This window comes from Saimiri boliviensis, chromosome 1, assembly GCF_048565385.1.
Source record: "Saimiri boliviensis isolate mSaiBol1 chromosome 1, mSaiBol1.pri, whole genome shotgun sequence".
In the NCBI taxonomy this organism is placed as follows: domain Eukaryota; kingdom Metazoa; phylum Chordata; class Mammalia; order Primates; family Cebidae; genus Saimiri; species Saimiri boliviensis.
Genome location: NC_133449.1, coordinates 70714789 through 70734601, shown reverse-complemented (window position 1 = coordinate 70734601; position 19813 = coordinate 70714789). Strand labels below are relative to the sequence as shown.

The following is a 19813-nucleotide window of genomic DNA, read 5'->3' as shown; positions in this document are numbered from 1 at the left end:
GAATATCATCTTCAATATGTTAAGGAAAAAATAAACACACTTGTATTAGTCTTCAAGCATGAAGATGAAATACACACAGACATACACATACACAAATAATTGAGTTCACTATTGCTGACCTGCAATTAATAAATTCCAAAGGGTGTTCTTCAAGTGAAAGGAAAATTGTGCTAGAGGGAAATAGAAGGAAGATCATAAATACAGATACAAATGAGGAGAAAATGAAATATGTGTACATCATAAGTTTTAACTTTACAAACTACACTCGTCTGTTTTCACACTGCCATAAAGAACTGCTTAAGACTGGGTAATTTATAGAGAAAAGAGGTTAATTAACTCACAGTTTCACATAGCTAGGGAGGCCTCAGGAAACTTACAATCATGGTGGAAGGCCAAGAAGCAAGGCACATCTTCTGTGGCAGCAGGAGAGACAGAGGAGAGTGAAGGGGGAAGCGCCAAACTTTTAGAACATGTTGTGAGAACTCACTCACTGTCATGATAACATCATGGAGGAAACTGCTCCATGATCAAGTCACCTCCCACCAGATCCCTCCCTGAACAAGTAGGGATTACAATTTGAGATGAGATTTAGCTGGGGACACAGAGGCAAGCCATATCACAAACAATAATATATTTTGAAGTGCATCATATATATATACACAGCTAGTTACCAAGAAAAAGAAAGAGCTACAGGCAGAAAATATAAAAGCATAATCATATTAGTAGAAGTAGCAACTTAAGTTATTCTAAGCTTTTTGCCTGCTCTGGGAAAAGGGTAAATTTGTTGATTAAAATGAGACTGGAATAAGTTTAATGTTATATGCACAATGTAATTTCTGGAATAACTACTAAAAGACTACTAAAACAGTATGTAATTTGAAAATAAATAGGAGGAAACAAGGAGATAAAAATTTATCCAAAGGAAGCAATAAACGGGAAAAACGAAACAGCAGGAAAAACAGAAAATGCATCGTATGTTAGATGTAGAAGGAGTACACACTGAAGTTAAAATATAGAGTAATAGATTGCATTGTATGAAAAATAGTTTTTTGTAGTTAAGAAAATTTACTTCTAAAACATAAAGCAAATACACACATTATAAGTATATGTATGTATTTATTATAAGACTATATAATAGATATACATACACACACACACACACACACACACACACACACACGTAAGAGGCTGACCAAAAGAATGCCACTCTAGATATATTAATAACAGGCAAAGTATATTTTAAGGAAACAGCATTATTAAAGACCAAGAGGTTCACTATGTAAAGATAAATTTTAGTTTATTAGAAACAGAAGCAATTCTAAATATGTACCTAAAAACAGCTGGAACTTACATGATACACGATTTTACAGAATGAAAGGAGTTTATAAACATACCCATGATCAGATTAGAAGATTTTAAAACACCTCTTTCAGGAATTGACAGAATATGACAAAATATTAATGAGGATCTAGTGGATAGAAACAACACAATTACCAAATCAGACTGAATAGGCATGCAGTGCAACGCTATTCAGAAGGTGATTCACACACCAGATTAGTATGGATTCATAAATTATTCTTCCACAACAAAATATGTAAAAGAAATCTTAATTGACATTTAATGAGAAAAATTTTGTTTTCAAATCTAATAAGAAATATAAGCCTATACTTTATGACTTTTTCCATTCCATTTTTAGTAATTTATTTTTATTTTAGTTTACAAATTTTTTGTCTGATAAATTTAAAATTTTTAAAATCTGGTTCTTTACTGTAGATAGTTTAAAAAAATACTGGCATATAGAAAACCACTCCCTTCAACAACTGATGAATAAACATTCTTTTTAAGTACACATAAAACATTTGCAAAACCTGGGTCATAAAGTAAAAATCAATAAATTTCAAAGGTTTGACACCACCTACAGTATAAAGCTAGAAATCATTACTAAAAGACAACTTGAAGCCAGGCATGGTGACTTATGCCTATAATCCCAGCACTTTGGGAGGCCAAGGCAGGAGGATCACTTGAGCCCAGGAGTTCGAGACTAGCCTGGACAACATAGTGAGAGCTCATCTCCATGAAAAAAATTAAAAAATAAAAAAATAATAAAAAGATAGCTTGAAATTCCCATATGTTTGGAAATTAAGAAATTCTAATTTATGGATCTGAGAATAAATAATAACATTTAAAAATATATTTAAATTTCAATGATTAAAAACATGTTATAACATTAGAAATATCATAACTTGTGCACATTAGAACCTCCCTATTAGAACTTCTCCCCATGTATCTTGGACTTTATATTTACATTGAGATGAAAAAACTTGATCATAAACATTGTCAGTGTTATTTTATTTTCCTTCCATCTTTTAGTCTGCATTGATAAGACTGAGAATATTAAATGGTTTGAATGGATGATTGATTTCTTCTCTCGATTAAAAGCTGGGGATATAGCTTCTAAATACTACCTTGAGGTAAAACCTACCTTCAAGAGGAGACATTATTAGAAAATGCATGACATGCAAATAAGCTTTTAGCCAAAATAAAGCACACTTCTATGAACTTTTATCTGCATAATAATTCTATTCAGATCTTAACAAAAATTGACAGCCCAGCTATTCCACATACACTGATAAAGCAAGTAAATACTATTCCAAGGAGGTACAATCTTCAATAAGAAATCCTTCCCAGGTTATTAATATAACACATCCTGAATGCTAAGCTTCTTGTTTTCTCCATCTCTTATACTGTCACTTGAAGGCTTTCTCCAAGTTTGGTGTAGTTTTACGTATAGTTTCCCACATATACTCATTCATCTTGAATGTCTCCCAATAACTTTTTGAAAGAGCGTGGCTATCTGAGGGAATATTTAGTATTCTTACTAGATCCTTAATGTCGTGATGGGGAGTTGGTACAGTACATTTATAAGAAGAAGAAGAAGAAGTTTTATTATTCATTACTTAAGATCACACATCTCTCATATGTTCTAATGGCCAATAAGCACACGGAAAGATTCTCAATGTTATTAGTCATTAGGAAAATGCAAGTAAAAACCACAATGAGCTATTACTTCACACCCACTAGGATGGGGATGATGAAGAAGTCAGATAATAACAAGTTATGCACCAAGCACTGTAAAGTTACAAGAGTGAATGTGCAGTACTGCTCTCCCTTTATAGAGCCTTCTTTACAGTCAAACTGAAGAGACCATATGAAGATGAAGGCATGGTAGATGAAGCGGAGATGAAAAAAAGGAAAATTAAAGGAAAAGAGAAATAGAAATTTTGGGGGGCAGCCTCAACATTTTGTGAGTTCATGTATATTGCACGTGAAAGAAAATATTAATGTATTTGACATACAAATAGATGTGCTGAAACACATTGCACTGATAACTAATAAATTACAATATGCTTCATTAACAACAAAGAAGTCAAGAAGTCTTGGTGAAGATGTGGAAAAAATGAAAGGCTCGCATACTGCTGGTGGGAATGTAAAATGGTGCAGCCATTTGGAAAAGGGTGTGACAGCTCTATAGGTTTGACAGATGTATAAAGTTTAAACCACCACCATGATATAGAACAGTTCTATCACCACCACCCCCAGAATTTCTCCAGCTTCTCCTTTATAATCAACATCTCTACCAATACCCAAGTCCTGGCACCACTGCTCTGTCATTTCACAATAGTTTTGCCTTTTTCAAAATGTCAGATAAATTACATTATACAATATGTAATATTTTGGCTTTCAGTTATTTTGCTAAGCAGAATGAATTTGAAATTCATTCATAGTGTTGTGTGAAACATTATGTTCCTTTTTATTGCTGAGTAGTTAGTATCCCATTGTATGGATACATCCCTGTATAATCTAGTGACTCCACTTTTAGGTCTTTACCCAAGTGAAATGAATGTATATATCAATACAAATCGTATTTCTGACAACAGACTTGTATCTAGACTGTAATAAAAACAGTCAAATTCAATGGCAAGAAAATAAACAAAAAAAATCACTTGAAGGACACACATAGGCTCAAAATAAGGGGATGTAGGAAGATTTACCAAACAAATGGAAAGAAAAAAAAAAAAAAGCAGGGATGCAATCCTAGTCTCTGATAAAACAGACTTTAAACCAAAAGAGATCAAAAAAAGATGAAGAAGGGCATTATGTAATGATAAAGGGATCAATGCAACAAGAAGAGCTAACTGTCCTAAATATATATGCATCCAATACAGGAGCACCCAGATTCATAAAGCAAGTTCTTAAACACCTACAAAGAGACTTAGACTACTTCTCAGCCAGGTGTGGTGGCTCATGCCTGTAATCCCAGCACTTCGGGAGGCCAAGGTGGGTGGATCACAAGGTCAGAAGGTTGAGACCAGCCTGACTAATAAGCTGAAACCCTGTCTCTACTAAAAAAAATATAGAAATTAACTGGGCATGGTCACGAGTGCCTGTAATCCCAGCTACTCAGGAGGCTGAGGCAGGAGAATTGTTTGAACTGGGAGGTGGAGGTTGCAGTGAGCTGAGATTGCACCACTGCACTCCTGTCGGGGTGACAGAGTGAGACTGTCTCACACACACACACACACACACACACACACACACACACCTCAAGATTAAGAAACTCACTCAAAACTGCACAACTACATGGAAATTTAACAACCTGCTCCCGAATGACTACTGTGTAAATAACAAAATCAAGACAGAAATAAATAAGTTCCTTTTCTACTTTTATTAAGGTGGGAGTTGGGGCTTTTGTTTTTCTGTTCTAATTTAGGCATTTATTAGTTTGGATTTTCCTGCATTTTTCTATGCCTCACATTTTGATTGGATGCCAGCCATTGTATGTGTATTGCCTTGTTGAGTGTTGGATAATTTCGAACCTTTAAAAAATATTCTTGAGCTTTATTCTGAGGCACATTTAAGTTACTTAGATACAATTTGATCCTTTTAGTATTTGTATCTAAGATTTGTTAGGCAGAAACAGGACAGTGATCGTTACAGAGATAATTATTTGTCTCTACTGAGACAAGACCTTTCTCAGCACTCTTCCGAATGACCCATGAAGTTTTCCAGTCTCGCTGGTGGGAAGAGGTACTAATCCTGGTCCTGTGTGATCTTTATTACTGGTTATTTTAACCCTTTCCAGACATTCTTTGCCAGCCTTGAGTAGCTTCCTCGCACATGTGCTGACGATTACTCAACTGAATACTTGATAATGGTCCTCTGCAGCTCTCTGGAGTTCTGTTTATCTATAGATTTCTCCTTCCCAGGATTTTCTTCTGTGAACCCTAGCTGTTCTCCCTGAACTCTCAGCTTTATCTCCTTAACTCAGAGATAAGGTTCTGCCTCAGTTTCCTCTTTCTGCATCACAGCTTGGAACATCTCTCAAGGCATTTAGCTTGGCAATTATAGGGCTCACCTTGTATGTTGCTCATCACTCAGGGATGACTGATCTTTTTGCCTAATATCTGACATCTTGAAACTATTCTATTTATTTTGCCCATTTTTTATTGCTCCAGATGGATAGGTAAATCCAATCTCTGTTATTCTATCATGGACTAGTTACTAAACCCATGTAGAAGAATAGAAATGCTGGGAAAGAGTACTAAAAATGTCTCACTGAGGGCATCAGAGAGATACCAAGGCTGGATGGACTTGCTAATAGCCAAGAGAAATTCAATCTCTATTTCTATTGCTGAAGGGGAAACCTAATTTCAGACTTCTGTTTCTGGCCATAATTCTGAGAGCAAAATTCCTGCTGTGCAGTAAATGTTTTATCTTTATATCTTATCATTTTTGAATTATTGACATATTCTCCAAGACACAGATTAATCTTTCTAGCCCTAACTGGAATCTCAACAGGTATTTCTTTAGTGACAATTGAGTGTAAGGTCTTATATGAATCAATGTGAGAGACTACAAAATGATAAGATTTAGTCAGTATTCACATAGGTTTTTAAGTACTTAATTCAAGAAATCATAATTAATTGGGGTAAATATATAATAACAGTGTATCTAATAATGTTAACAGCCACTTAAGTGCTTAACAAAACATGGAGGTAACATATTTGTAAAAGTATTTGCAGTTCTGTTGTCAACACAAACTTTCACTACTTGTAGGTATAAAGAGAGCCATTAATACATCAAATTGTTATCTTAACCTCGATTGCCTAGAGCAAACCCAAAACTTGTAAAATAGAAATACTTTTATAAAATGTAGCCTTCATTTTTTCCTACTAATTAATTTATTGATATTACATGAATATGTTGAATACCTATAATGTTGTTCCAGGCCCTTGGGTGGCAAAAATCACTGAAACAAAATTAAACAGAAACCTAGAATTAGTTAATGCACAAACACATTCATATTAATATTAAAAATAAAACTTTAAATGAGAAAACAAAATGAGCCTTTTCTAATTGTATTGCGGTGAGATTGATATAAGTTAACATTCATGAGAGTAATCATTTGTGAACTCACACAAAAATGTCCACATGCATATGCACAAATAGACATAAAATATTACTTTAGAGTTAAACAGAGTAACAAGGACATACAATTAGGCCTCAGGAAAGAATTGGTTATTAGAGCTTTCAATGTCATGCGAGATACTGAAGTATATGAAGGTTTAGGAGTAGAAAGTTAAGTTTGTTTGTTTTTTTTTTTTTTTAATTTTTAAGACGGTTTTATCTTAGAAGTATTCTTTTTTAAAATCAGGCAAGGCTGGGTGTGGTGTTTTACACCTGTAATCCCAGCACTTTGGGAGGCTGAGGTGGGCGGATCATGAGGTCAAGAGATGGAGACCATCCTGGCCAACATGGTGAAACCCCATATCTACTAAAAATACAAAAATTAGCCCTGCATGGTGGCACATGCCTGTGGTCCCAGATACTCAGAAGGCTGAGACGGAAGAATCACTTGAACCCAGGAAGCGGAGGTTGCAGTGAGCCGAGATTGTGCCACTGCACTCCAGCCTGGTGATAGAGCAAGTCTGTCTCAAATAATAATAATAATAATGATAATAATAATAAGGCAAAAAGTAACAGAAATAACTCTTGGGTGACTCTCAAGTGCTAGTCTATTGACATTGCTGAATGCCTTTAAAAGCTGAAGATTTTGCCCTTTGTAGACATCTCTTGCCCACTAGAGTAGGTGTTTCACTTTTTAACTAAAGTTAGCCAACTGCTAGTCAGTTACTATTTCTCTGTCCTCCAGAAGTTTCACGTAAGGCATGTACATCAACCAAACAAACTGAAGCTCTGAGGCCCCCAGTGGTCCACATTTCAGTATTTGTCTACAGTCAGAATTTTCAATTATTTCTCTGAACAAATACTTGAGATTAATTGGGAGGCCAAGGATATAGTTTGCAAGACACTTTTATTGGTCTTCATTTGACAAATCAGATTGAGAAAGTTCCAGAAAATAACTAGGTCAAAGCTGCCCAACATTTTTTAGTAATGTTATAGTCGTTTTTAAATATTGTCATCCATATTTATGCTAAACTTCTCTACACAGAGCTTCCCTTGCAATTACGATTTTAAAGTTGAAGAAAATGGTAAATTTTCTTTTAAAATCATTTTAGGTAACAGATTTATGGGAAAATTTTTCTTTTAAAAAGAAGGTTACTCAGTTATGAGGCTTTAATTTCAAGTTGTACACTCTACTCAAATACTTTGTTTCTTAGTAGCCATGATTTTGTGAAATATGTTACTTTCATTTATACTCATATTCCATCATTCCAGTCTGCCTTTAGGCTTTAGAGAAATGAATATACCAGCATTAATAGGTCCAGGGATTTCCCTAGGTGCATAAAAAAATAATCTCCCTTTTGATATATAGATATATGTATATATGACTATATACCTACATGACTATATGCCTATGTGTATATGTATGAATGTGAGTATATGTAAAGAGAAATTTTGGTTCACTACATCAGTAGTGAAGCCAGATAAAGCATAACAAGGAATTCATAATGCTCATTCCTTTAAACAAATTCTTTATTCCATAAACATTGCCTTAGCTTTCAAATATAAACAAGGAAAGATGAACTGTTCATATCATCTCTCCAGATGTTTTGTGTTTTGAGACTGCATATCACAGCTGGGCCAGGGATCTTTGAATCCTGGGAAACTTGGAAATCTGGAACTCAGCTTGATCAGAGAGAAGGTTCTTTAGCTTTGAGGTGAAAGCAGGTAGACTCCATTTTCTACGTTTTTACCCACAGAGCAAAATTCTTCATTAAATGGTAGTTTCAGGGAGAAAAATTGGCACAACTGTTATATCCTGAAATGCATTTTAAAGATCTTAGTGAGTTTAGTTATCTCATATTATCTTTTTGTTTCTTGGACTAAACACTGCTGTGTTTGTGTGTGTGTGTGTGTGTGTGTGTGTGTGTGTGTGTGTGTGTGTTAATGGAGTCTACCCGCTTCCACCTCAGAGTCTACCCGCTTCCACCTCAGAGTCTACCCGCTTCCACCTCAGAGCTAAAGAACCTTCTCTCTGATACACACACACACACACACACACACACACACACGCGCACACGCATGCATACATACATACATATACACTGTGAAAATAATGTCTGGTCTCTAAGGCTTAGATCTAGTCACAGTTAGAAGTGAACCTCACTAAAATTAGTTCTTGAGGTTAAAAAAATTCAAAATACATTAATTACTCATTGAATTGGAACATTTGTTAAGATCCTGATTGAGGTTGTATCTTCTAAGAAGCTTGATTATTCTCTTGAGCAGGGGTTTATGATTTAAAGTTTTTGGAATAGTGACTAAGGTCCCAAGGAAACTCTGAGATAACCAAAGTTGATCATGAAATTGTCCTTCATAATAAAATGATAAATAATTTAATATCGGGGGTGTGAAGGGTAACTGGTGTTTTAAAAGACTCAGAAATGCTGGGCATTTTGTGGAGGACGAGTAAAAGAATGAAGAAAAAACTTATTTGACCATTTGTTAAGAAAAGACTGTAATCATTCTTTCCCCAATGTGATAATACATCACAATCTCTGGGGTGCCTGATAAACATCCAGGTTCCTCAGCCTCCTCCCATACCTATTGGATCAAAGTCTCAAGGCATGCAGCTTCTTGATCTGTGTGTTCAACGAATGTTACAGGCAATATATACAAAAACTTGAGAACCACTGGAAAAGGAAAAACAGAGATATCAGGTGGGATTTAGGGAAAATAGGGAGGTACACTAGACTAGTACAATGTGAAAATATCTTCAGTAAAGACAACCCCAATTTTGAAATGCTAGATGGGAAAGGATTTCCTGTGGAAATCAGCAAAATAATTAAGTTCTGCTGACTAATTTATGCAAGGCCCAAATAGCCCATGTGATTGAAAGGGAATTGTCATCTAAATTATGCTAAAAAAATTTTAGTTTATGTTTTGCTTAAGAAAAATTTTCTGTAATATGAATTTATTATTTTGTTAGGAATAACAGTCAAGAGCAGATAACCTAATTTTTCTTTGCTGATTGAAGATCTTGCACTCTCTCCAGGCCATAATTGTGATGATCATCATTTTACATTTGTCAGTGATGGTAACAGTAGGTGTAAATACAATAGGAGATTGGGCTAAATATGTATTGATGTCTATAGTACTCACAGAGAGTAAATGGTCTCAGGAAGGTGCTAAAAGTGTTAAATGACTTGGAGTCTGTGTTTCCACAACCACAGAGGATGTAAACAGGGCTGGAATGAGACTCTGTCAAGATAGCCAAGCCCCCGTTTGGTCAAGTCATGGAACTAGCCTGAAAAAAAAAAAGATGAAAAAAGAAGAGGGTTAGAGCAAGGAACGCTGTGGCACATAGGCACTGAGCTCAGTTCTGCATTAATTTGAAATAGAAAGAATTATCTTTTGTCTTCAGTTTGTTGTTCCTAACCGAGAGTGAACTTCGGTGCACTATACCAAGCAGCAACTACCTAAGATGACTCAAAACATAACTTAACTGATGTATGTAGGGGTGTGTGTGTGTGTGTGTGTGTGTGTGTGTGTGTGTGTGTGTTCACCAAATTCCTGATGTAGACATCTTTTGCTTGGGAACAGAGAATGATACTCGAGTTAATTGAAGATGTCGATCAGTTAATGGGGTGTAAACCATGCACTCTTTTCTTTTTGGCTCACATTTTGCTGGCTATTCTTTAGGATGTCTATTCTAGGATGAGAAAAATGGTCTTTTACTACAGTAAAAGACGAAGAATCAAGGCTGAATAAAGAACAGTAGGCAAAGGAGCTTTCATCACTGAATGAAAAGAACACTCACATAAGTTTGTGGATCAAATTACTCATTTCTTTTTTATGAAATGAAGTGTATTTTGTATTTCCTTATTATACAGGACTGTAGTCTTTTTAAAGAAAAATCTGAAAATATGGAAGAGTAAAAGGAGATTACAATAATATTGAGAATAATAACTGCTACTATTAATAAACTTCTTAATAGGCTTTTTAAGCTTATTATCTTGACAACCACTGCAAACTTTGCAAATATATTTTCAGAGACTTTGTACACACAAGCACATATATTCACACAGATATTTTGCTTTTATTATGTACAAAATTGATATCATACTTTGGTAGTAAATTACAGATATTTAATCATTTTTGAACTACAAAGACAATTTTGTATAGTTAAGTCTACATGTACATTTCCACAGTCTGCTTGTTTTTCCTTTCAATATATATCATGAATATCTTTCCATGGTAAATTATGATAATTATTTAATAGTCTTTCATTTTGGGGGTGTATGGAAATTAATTAGCCAAGCCCCTTTGACTGAACATTTAGATTTTCATGTTTCCCTATTGTTGATAGTATTTCTGTAAGTGTACTTATAGCTAAGGCTATTCCACATACTCCCAATTTCCCTTGCTGAGTACATTCTTATAACTGACTAGAATCCCTAAATAAAAAGACATATATTGCAAATACATATTTTTTAGCCTATTTTATTTACAAATATTCTATGATGTTTGCTCTCTGTGGCTGCATCTATACACAAAAACAGGTTTTGTTGGCTGGGCACCATGGCTCACACCTGTAATCCCAGCACTTTAGGAGGCTGAGGCAGGTGGATCACTTGAGGTCAGGAGTTAGAGACCAGCCTGACCAGCATGGTGAAACTCCATGTCTACTAAAAATACAAAATTAGCTGAGTGTGGTGGCACAGGCCTGTAATCTCAGCTACTTGGGAGGCCGAGGCAAGAGAATCGCTTGAATCCAGGAGACAGATGTTGCAGTGAGCTGAGATCGTGCCATTGCACTCCAGCCTGGGCAACAAGAATGAAACTGTCTCAAAACAAACAAGCAAACAAACAAACCAAAGGCTTTGTTATTTACTACTTGTACTAGCTACTAATACATTGAATGTAATAAAACGTTTGGGAAGAAAAATGCTTTAAAAATGATTTGTTTTCATCTGTTTGTGTGTGAAGTGGGGAGAGGTGGCAAAGCTAGAAGCCCCAAATGTGTTGATATATGATTATCTTCATTCTCTTGGTTCAAAAGTATTAACCATGTGATATTTAGATTATTACCTCGGTTTACCTTAACCAGATGAAACCCTGTCCCATTCATCAGGTGAAAACAGCTATTGAGTGAGAAGGATTTAAATATAAATTCCTGGCATTTTCTCTACTTTGAGCCTGTAGAAACCTTGTCTGTAATTGCCTTTTCATTTTCCAGCACCCATGTCTCAGTTGCCATCATAGATAACAACTAAATCTTGAAGAATCTTTCCTCACCTGACCTTGACTGATTAGTGAGAGAGCAAAGATAATAAAACTTGCAATATCAATTTGTGTCATAATCTGGAGCCAGGCTTCATGTTGAAGGACAATGAAATTATAAAACATTTTGACTGGTTCTGTTGAAAATAATAATTCAGCAACTGTAGCCATAGCTCACTCAATGGTTCAAGAAAGCTGGAGCAGCAATTATGTGACTGATTAAGAATTAAGGTAAATACCTGAGAGTGCAGTATTTTCTTCCCAGAAGCTGGAAAGATGAGACTGGATCTGCTGTTGCCCTCCTCATAGTAAGCCAGAACTGGCAATGTCAGGGGAGCTGCAGACTAACACCTAACACTAGTCACTATCCAACTTCTTCCTAACTTGCCTTGCCCTTTGTCCAGAGCAAATGAATTGACTTTTGGTTGCCCAAGGACTTCATCTCTGCATCTTTCTGCTCCTTTCTGTGTATTTGTCCCCTGTACACTGTGGGAGTTTTGAAGGTGGGATCACAATGTGTTCATCCCTCTCTGTGTAGCCTAGAATCCAACATTCTGGAGACCCCCGACAAGAGGATGAAGAAAGCAGTGATAATAATTTTTTAAAATCACAATACTTCATCAATTTCTATCAAAGATCGAGTCAATAGAAGTAGTCCAGGTGTTCCCAAATTAAGGAACAAACCTAGGCATGTCAGAGACCCCAACAGAAAATAATAAACTTAATTTTATATCAGTAGAAACCATTTTAAGTGGCATGCAGCATTTAATCAGAAAGAAGGCAGCAAGTTGTGACAAAAAGACAAATTATTAGAGGGCAGAGAATTAGGGGAAGGGATGGGATAGGATGGAATGGAAAAGATCATGACAAAAACAGTTACCAGGAAACCAGGTCCATTTCTCCTCATCATTTATATTGGTCTTTTGCTCTGTGAGATAAATGACCCATTTACTTCTAACTCATAGATTAGATTGTATCTTGGAGATGTTCAATTTTGATTTTAGTTTTCTTGATGATCAGTTCCTGAGTGAGATTCAGGGGAAATAATCAGAAAAATCCAATGTGCAGGCACCTGGCTACACTGAGCTATGGCCACACTAAGATTCAGAGCTAGAGGTCAAAGGATGCAGGTGTCTCTTTCAAAACACAGATAAGCCCACAGGTTCCCCACCAAAGGTCCCAACTAATAGAAATCCTAAACTGGTCACTCCAAAGAGTTTATAGGTTTTGGACCATTTTCTCTTATACTCCAAACAATTTCCTGATTTCACGCCTTTGTAGCAGATGCCCGCTTTGACTGCAATGTCCCCATGCCCTCCTACAGCTAGCTCTTTCTTATGATTCAATTCAAACATCATGTTCTCAGAGTGGTCTTCCCCAAACATTCTATTTAATATTAAACTGCTACTCTTCAAACCCTTTCTTTCAGTGGCCATGCTCTGGTTAGTTTGTCTGTGGTTCTCATTAGCAACAGAAACTATGTCATTTGTGTATATGTACTACTTGTCATTCCCCACTGGAATATAAGCCCTAGGAAAACAGGGATTCTGTCCTAGTCATCATTATATCAGTACTGATGCACAGAGGCAACCAGTACATATGGGTTGGATAGATGGATGGATGGATGGATATAGAACCTTAGATCTAGTTTTTTGTTTATCTCTTTGTTTGCTTTGCCAAGAGTAGGACCACCCTTTGCATTAGTCTTGTTTACTCTCAGTGTCTTATCACTTAAGTGAATTTTGTTTAAATACAGTAAGACAGTCAATGTGGAACACACAAGCTCTCCTTGGGAATTCATGAAACAGAAAATAGCAAAAGGGAAACACAGGTGCTGGTCTCAGACAAATTTCTGGATGGGGGTAATAAGAAGGTGACTGTCATCAGAACAAAGGCGAGTGCCCTAACTGGGATGTAGGTAACACTATTTCTTAGGTATAAGAAGGAGGTAAAGTTGAAATGCCAAACCAGTGTGTGAATGGAGGCCCTACAAGAAATTGCTGAACATCAGAGCCCCTAAAGCTGTTCAACAGGAGGTCACACTTCTATCTTGGTTTTACATGCTTGTAAAGGAAATTTCTAGATAAAAGCAGCTTTCACACAGAAGCATGAAAAATCTGTGTTGCTGGTGTCTAAGTAATGTTTTGTTAAATTTTAAGTAGTTTAATGTCCAGACAGAAAAACTCAATGAGATTAATAGCTGAAAATGGATGGTGGGGGAGAATATCAAACTAGATAATAAAGCTGAATCATGTTTAGCCAAGGGTAACAGGGCTAAGAGGATTCATGAGTGTTTCCAAATTGCTGAGATTGACATTCCTCTTAAGTTTATCTTGTTTCTCAATATTACAATTATTAAAAAGAAAAAAAAACTAGAGTTATTTTTACTATCACCTAAACAATTAAATATCCCAATTCCAGACTGGTTTATATTCTGAAACTTGTTCAGAGAAAATTCTAACATCAATAGATGTTACTCACCAGAGGCCTGATTAATGAAAGGAGAGCTGTGGCATTGGCTGGGAGAAGACGTTGTTCTGCAATTAGGGCACAAATGATCTTTCACTCTTCTGGATGCAGATTATTTACTTTGGCCATGTTTAGAATAACTTGATATATGACAAGATTTATGAAACTTGGGCAAAACTTCCAAAATAAATACAAGTGCTGCTGACAATATGGGATCTTTCAGTACAGTCTGCATAGAAACAAAGCGACACATTTCCACTGTGCAAACAAAGAGCTGTGTTAAAATTTTCCTATAAGCACAATCTTTTCTCATGTTAGCCCACGTCTTCTTAAATCACTTTCCATTAAAGCTGGGTATTAGCCAATATTACTGGATGGTATGAATGTCTAGACCACAACGGTGGCTCTGTGTACACATGTATATACACAGATATGCATGTATACATAGACTTAGGAATATATACAGAATAAATGCAAAATAAGGTTGGCAAGTAGAAAATTTGGTCACACCAACTCTTACTCTTGGCAGCATATAAATATAAAAGTTTGGCTTTTTAAACTAAATTAAATTGGTTTTCAAACTAAATTCAGAGAGTTGATTTTTGTCTTTGAAGACAGAGCCATTTTGTGCAATATAACCTTTAGTGCTTAGCTTTTGGCACTTCTTCCAACTTATTTTGTGGGTGTGTGTCTAAGAGTAACCTTCACTTTTATTTATTTTTTTTATTTTAAGTTCTGGGATACATGTGCTGAACATGCAGGTTTGTTACATAGGTATACATGTGCCATGGTGGTTTGCTGCACCTATCAAATGGTCATCTAGGTTTTAAGCCCCACATGCGTTAGGTATTTATCCGAACACTCTCCTTCCCCTTTCCCCCTAATCCCAACAGGGTTATATTCCCTTCCCTGGGTCTGTGTGTTCCCATTGTTCAACTCCCACTTGTGAGTGAGAACATGCTCACTCATGTTTGGTTTTCTGTTCTTGTGTTAGTTTGCTGAGAATGATGGTTTCCAGCTTCATCCATGTCCCTGCAAAGAACATGAACTTTTCTTTTTTGTGCCTGCATAGTATTCCATGGTGTATATGTACCACATTTTCTTTATCCAGTCTATCATTAATGGGCATTTTGGTTGGTTCCAAGTCTTTGCTCTTGTGAATAGTGCTGCAATAAAAATACATGCCCATGTGTCTTTATAGTAGAGTGATACATAATCCTTTGGGTGTATACCCGGTAATGGGATTGCTGGGTCAAAAGGTATTTTTGGTTCTAGATCCTTGAGGAATCACCACATTGTATTCCACAATGCTTGAACTAATTTACACTCCCACCAAAGTGTAAAAGTGTTCCTATTTCTCCACATCCTCTCCAGCATCTGTTGCTTCCTGATATTTTAATGATTGCCATTCTAACTAGCATAAGATGGTATCTCACTGTGATTTTGATTTGCATTTCTCTAATGACCAGTGATGTTGAGCTTTTATTCATGTTTGTTGGCCACATAAATGTCTTCTTATGAGAAGTGTCTGTTCATATCATTTGCCCACTTTTTGATGGGGTTGTTTGTTTTCCTCTTATGAATTTATTTAAGTTCCTTGTAGATTTTGGATACTAGACCTTTGTCAGATGGAAAGATTGCAACAATTTGCTGCCATTCTCTAGATCTTCCAACCTATTTTTATATAAATCGAAGTTCTTGAATTTGTTGTTGTTGTTTTGGGTATTGACCTAATTTTCCATTTATCTTGACATGCAGTCTCTATGTCTGTGATGTCTATGTATGTATGTGTGTATTAGTTGCTTAAAAAACAGAAACCCCTGGTGTCAGTGTGGAGAAGACTAAGGTAAAGTTGGGAGTGCAGCGGTGGCAGCAGCAGCAGTGTGGTGGGGCCGGTATTCTACGTTGTAAATACTGTTATTTGTGTGTACTGTAAATGATGATGTTGGTGGGCACTAACCAAGCCCGGGGAAATTGGGAACAATCTCAAAACCAAAACCAGACACAGCACGATCAGTGGCCACAGGCCACTGCAGAACAAATTCGACTTGCACAGATGATTCTGGACCATAATGATGCTGACTTTGAGGAGAAGGTGAAACGATTGATAGTACAGGCAAGAACCAGGATGAATGCGTGATTGCTTTGCATGACTGCAATGGAGAGGTCAACAGAACCATCACTGTTCTTCTGGAAGGAAACACAGACACACATTCCTGCGAGATGGTCGGAAAGAAAAAGGGAGTCTCAGGCCAGAAGGATGGTGGCCAGATGGCATCCAATGAGGAAGGCAAAGAAAACAAGAAAACTGAGACTGGGACAGAGACTATAGTCAGCAATGTGGTCAGCCACCAAGACAGGGGAGAGGAACCAACTATGGATGAGAATTTTGAGGTCAGGAAAATAGATCCGATGACACCGAGAGTGGAGGGCCTTCTGGAATAGGAACAGAAAGAAGCAGAAGAGACTGTGGCTGAGGCAGAGGTGGCTCTGGTACATGAGGAGGAAGGTTTTCTGCTCAAGGAATGGGAACCTTTAACCCAGCTGATTATGCAGAGCCAGCCAATACTGGTGATAACTATGGCAAGAGTAGCACCAATAGGTGGAACAACACTGATCACTTTGAAATAGATAATGGGACAAGACTTGATTTCATTGGGGTTGAGGGGTCAGATTATCCCACAAAATTTGAGGCTGCTCCTGATGCATGGAAGACTGCAACTGAGGAGTGGGGGACTGAAGACTAGAATGAAGATCTTTCTGAGACCAAGATCTTCACTGCCTCTAATGTTTCTTCTGTGCCTCTGCCTGCAGAGAATGTGACAATCACTGCTGGTCAGAGAATTGATCTTGCTATTCTGCTGGCGAAGACACCATCTACAATGGAGAATGAATCATTTAATCCAGATCAGTCTCAAGCACCTTCTGTGGCCCTACCTCTGGTGTTCAGTAATGAAAAGCAGACTGCCATATCACAGCCTGCTTCAGGGAACACATTTTCTCATCACAGTATTGTGAGCATGTTCGGGAAAGGATTTGGTGATGTCAGTGATGCTAAACACCCAAGTACTATGGGCTCTCGGTTCTTGGAGCAATTCAGAACTGCTCAAGCTCTGGCTCAGTTGACTCCTCAGCATTCTCAATCTCTAAGCACCATCACCTCCTCTTGGGACATGGGCTCAATGACACAATCCCCATCACTGGTGCAGTATGATTTGAAGAACCCAAGTAATTTTACTTTAAGTTCTGGGATTCATGTGCTGAACATGCAGGTTTGTTACATAGGTGTACCTGTGCCATGGTGGTTTGCTGCACCTATCAAATGGTCATCTAGGTTTTAAGTCCCACATGCTTAAGCAATGCACAGCCCCTTGACAAAGCACCAGGCTTTTACCCCCATCTTCAACCACGATGGAGGTATTCCTTCAGGAGAAGTCACCTGTAGTGACTACCTCCACAGCTGCACCTCCACCTCTGTCTTCTCCTTTACCAAGCAAATCCACGTCAGCTCCACTGATGTCGCGTGGATCTTCAGGCAATCAGTCGTATAGCCCTCAGCTGGCTCAACAGAAACCGAAACGGCAGAAGAAAAAAGGCTCTTTGACTTCTAAGATTCCTGCTCTGGCTATGGAGATGCCTGCCTCAGCAGATATCTCAGGGCGAAACCTGCAGTTTGGGACATTGCAGTTTGGGTCAGCCTCTGTCCTTGCTGATTATGAGTCCACCGTCTCCATGAGCACCTCTTCAAGCCAGGCTCCAAGTAGCCTGTATACCAGCACAACCAGTGTATCTTCATCTACAGTTTCATCTAGCCAGAGTCAGGAGTCTGGTTATCAGAGCAGCCCAATTCAGTCGACAACCTATACCTCCCAAAATAATGCTCAGGGCTCTCTTTATGAACAGAGATCCACACAGACTTGGCGGTGCCCCAGCTCCACCTATTCATCACCCCAAAAGGACCTGACTCAGGCAAAGAATGGCTTCAGTTCTGTGCAGGCCACGCAGTTATAGACTACAGATTGAAGGTGCTACAGGCTCTGCAGTGAAATCTGATTCACTTTCCACTTCCAGCATCCCCCATCTCAATGAAACGGTACTGCAGCTCGTTACTGATGATAGTCAATCAGCACTCATCCTCCTTCGGTGGCCTGAGCCACAGTGAGGAGATTCCAAATACTAACACCGCACAACACAGCAGCACATTGTCTATGCAGCAGAATGCTCTTTCATCATCAACATCTTCTGGGCACACTTCGACATCCACTTTTTTGCACACAAGCATAGAGGGTGAAGCGAATCTCCATTCTTCCTCCAGCACGTTTTTCACCACATGTGCACCTCCCCTAGTGGTCAGTGTCTCCTCCAGTCTCAACAGTGGCAGCAGCCTGGACCTCAGCCCAGGCAGCAACTCCAGCGTCACAGCCTCGACTCAAAGCTCAGTTGCTACGACTTCAGGAACAGGAGTTCCACTGTTGTTATCTAATCTGCATATTATGGCTCCAGGGCTGCTCCATGCCTACCTACAACAAGTATATGGTTATGATGACTTGCAGATGGTTCAGAAAAGATTTCCATTGGATTACTACAGCATCCCATTTCCCACATCCACTACTCCACTGACTGGGAGGGATGGCAGCCTGGCCAGCAACCCTTATTCTGGTGACTTCATGAAGTTAAGTCGTGGGGATGCCTCTTCCCCAGCCCCGGCCAGAACCTTGGCCCAACCTCAGCAGGACCAGATGCAGACTCACAGCACCATGCAGCAGACATTCCTGAACCTGGCGCTGCCTCCTGGCTGCAGTTAGACCAGCCTGCCTTACTATACGGGAGTCCCAGGCCTCCCTAGCACCTTCCACTTTGGGCCTGCTGTGTTCCCTGTGGCTCCCACCTCTTCCAAGCAGCGTGGTGTGAATGTCAGTGTGAATGCATTGGCTCCCCACTTTCCAACAGCCAAGTGGATATGTGTCTCATGGATATAACAGTGATGTCTCATTACCTCCAGTACATGGACATGCCAGATATCCCGGGCTCTGTGAACTCCAAAACCCAACAGTCCTTTGAAAAGCAAGATTTTCATTCCAATACTTCTGCTGCTTCCTACAACTTTTCTTCAGCCCTAGGAAGTGGGGACACCATCAATCCAGCCACAGCTGCTGCCTCCCCACCTGACTCCTTTATGCACATTCTGACCCCTCATCACAGCTGTACTCTCAGATCCTTTACCATCACCTGCAGCAGGTTGGCCAGATGGGCAGTGAGCAGCGTAGCTAGACCAGCTCCATCCCACAGAAGTCCCAGACCAACAAGTCTGCCTACGACAGCTACAGCTGAGGGGCCAACTGAGGCCCGAACCCTCTTCTCCCGGTCCCATCTTCTGAGAGGCTTCTCAGCCTGGAAACCATGGAAACAGCACCAAGGAAAAAAGAATGTGGGTGGTTTCCGCTGCCTCCCCACCCCCAGCAGCCCACCCCATGACGCAGCTTCATGTTTGACCCATTCCTATACCGTCCCCACGATGTTGTGTGTATTATAGGATTTGTGTTTTCTCCTTTCTCCCTCCCTTCCCTTCCTTCTCCCCTCCTGCATTCAAGATTAT

The 19813-nt window shown here is 38.5% G+C and overlaps 1 pseudogene; it reads left to right on the top strand.

Moving 5' to 3' along the window:
- The first annotated feature begins 15795 nt into the window (after positions 1-15795).
- LOC101031312 (ubiquitin-associated protein 2-like) lies at positions 15796-19560 on the top strand (annotated as a pseudogene).
- The last annotated feature ends 253 nt before the right edge of the window (positions 19561-19813 follow it).